Source organism: Chrysochloris asiatica, unplaced genomic scaffold (genome assembly GCF_000296735.1).
Source record: "Chrysochloris asiatica unplaced genomic scaffold, ChrAsi1.0 scaffold00242, whole genome shotgun sequence".
NCBI lineage: Eukaryota > Metazoa > Chordata > Mammalia > Afrosoricida > Chrysochloridae > Chrysochloris > Chrysochloris asiatica.
In genome coordinates, this window is record NW_006408760.1 from 3,537,228 (window position 1) to 3,540,157 (window position 2,930).

Genomic DNA, 2,930 nt, shown 5'->3' on the forward strand with positions numbered 1-2,930 from the left:
CTATAAAACCCAGACTAAGACTTGCAGTACTGAGAGAGTGTGGTTCTAGAGAAACAAAATCACAAAGATGAGTTTTCTAAATTGGCACTCAAATCTGACTAACTAAGGCATGAAGGCATGTAAGACCTCCACTTAAGAGGAAATCAGCCTTGGGCTGATTGTGAGTTTGGTTCTCTTTCCCTCTTGTGGAGTTATAGGAAAAGATATGGTCCCCACTTGGTTTAAGCAATTGATGCTGTGAGCAGGATTCATTGCAATGGCTCCAGACCTGTGAAATGATGAGGTTTTGTAAGAGAAAGAATGAAGGGGCATAGTATAAAATACTTAAGTGGAGGGGATAGCGGCAGCTTCTAGAGTTGCCTGGAGCTGATGTGAGGCTGTTAGAAAAGATAGCTGGTCTGCAGCCAGGGCCTGGTGGGATCAACCCTTTCAAAAGCCCAAGACCATATGAATATGAAAGGATTAGTGCAAGGTAGAGAAAAAGATTGAACTTGAGTGCTTTTAAAAGGTTCCTGTGTTTGACTGCCTTATGGATATTGGGTTTCTCCTGCCTATTATTATAAAATATACATGTGTGATAGGACTATTGGGAATTGTGATAACAGAGAGCTTGGAAGCCTGCCTTCCGCCTATGTTTGATTAAATTTGCTAAAAGGAGAGTTAGAATTTGCCCAGAAAGTAATAGCTTCTTGGTTTAAGCCCTTGTAGAGTCCTGGTGTGGTGCTGTGGGTAAATGCGTCATACTGCAAAGGCATTTGAACTGCAAGGTCGGTGGTTCAGGCTTACCAGCTGCTCCTCGGAAACCCTATACAGGGTCACTATGAGTCGGAATCCACTCGAGGGCACTTAACAACAACAAGAAGCATATGGGGCCTTAGATGGAATGCTGAACCCCACCCAAAACCTTCAGAGTTGGCATATTTGCATTTGAAAAGGCATGCAGACCAATCCAGAACTGTTGGGAGAACTGGAGATTCATGATTGAAAGAAAGCAGAAATAAAACAGTTTGGGGTTTTGAGTTTCAGAGGCATTAAGACAAGGAAAATCGCCCACCAGAGAAAATCCCTTCCTAAGATTGAAAGTTAAAGCAAACTGGTGATCACCTGAGTCTACATGTGAGTGGAACTGGAGGATGTGCAACAATGAAGGTATTTTGGACCTATTCTATTGGCATCTATTGATTTTGAGATTAGTGAAGCGTGGCTTGTCTGAGGTTTAGGGAGTTGTGTGAACTCCTGAGCCCAGAGCACTGACCTTGCCCCTGGGGGCTAGGACTGAGAGTGAAAGGGTCAGTTGATTTGCAGGGAGGTGTGTGTTGAACTTCCAAACTTGCAGCTGGTACACATTTGATCTAACCTAGATTGCTAGGGCTGAGCTAATCAGAACCTAACCAGATAAAGATAAAGATGTTTGATACTGTGAGCAAATGTCGGTTGCTACAATTTTTGAACTAGACTTTTGCTTATGAATGCAATTTTCAAAATTCTAATCAGAATGGAAAATTCTTCAGATCAAGGAACATGTTTGTTTTCAATTAAGACATTGGCTATCAAGAATGGGGGAACCATAAAGGCATAAAAGGAGCTCTGGTAGAGTAGTGGTGACAAGCCAGGTTGCTAACTTCAAGGTCAGTAGTTCGAAACTACCAGCTGTTCTGTGGGAGAAAGATGAGGCTTTCTGCTACCATAAAGATTTATAACCTTGGAAACTCTATACAGGGATGTTATGAGTTGGAACCAACTTACGCAGAATAACCACCACCACCATAAAGGCATGAAGTGCCTGGCTTATAAACTTTCAGGTATGCTTAGTTATAGAATGAGAGGAGACAGTGGAACCCCCACTGAATAGTTTGGTGAAAGAGGAAGGAGATGATACTAATAGGATTTTATAATTTCAAGTGTGAGTAATTGTTAGTAGGATTAATTGTGATTATCAAAACTGTAATTATAGAAGATTTGTAACTAAAAGGGGGAGTAGTTATCTTTCATTTCAGGAACACACGATCCCAGAACCATCACTAAGGAAGAACATGAGTGGAGTGTGGTGGATGCCTGGAAAAGCAGTGACAGCAGAGATGGCAGCAAAGGCGATGGCATCAAGTGACAGAGCAACTATGAACTCTAGGCCCATGGACTGAGTAAGGCTGTGTGTTTACAGGCAGGAGGTTGGCTTGCAGAACATGCCCTTTGGACATTTAAATGAGTATATTTTTTATTTTGTTTTGCAAGTGTGCATTAAATATTTTTGCTTTGTTCATTTGTGAAATAAGAGATGTAAATGGGGCCTCTGGGCCCAGAAGTCCCTGGGACTTGCTGTAACTGTTGGCCATCCAGGTCTCCTCCCGGGTTCACAGGAGTGTATTGAATGTGGTCGGACTTAGATACCAACTTCATTGCTGTTTTTTCCCCTTCTTCCCCTTATTGGTGATCAACGTGGTCACCATTCAGACCACATGTCTGCTCATGTATTCTCCTTGAGTCTCAGTCTTGGAAGGGAGTTTGCTCTGAGGGGTCCCGACCACTTGCCTTCATGGCTCCCGGCGAACAGCTTACTTGTTCTTGTAGTAATCAATCAGACTGCCGTTATTGTTTCGGATTTTTCCTGCTGGTCTTTCTTTCACGGAGTATCTTCTGTTCTTCTAGCCACTCCAGGCTGGTCTACTAGTCCTTTCCAGTGGAAATTTCCTACTTCAGTCATTTCTGGATAGCGTTCTGGATTCCACCTATGGTCTTGTGCAATGTAAAGACTCCACAGGAATCCTTTTCACTGGGCAACTTCTAGGCCCCTTAAAGGTATTCCAATCAGTTACAGGCTGAAGATGGACTTGCAAGCTTTCTGTAGTGATGATTCTGGCCATTCCTTTCTCCGCCCCCTCAAGTGTCTATTTTATGGTGGTGGTGGTGGTTATGTGCCGTGGAGTCGGAAC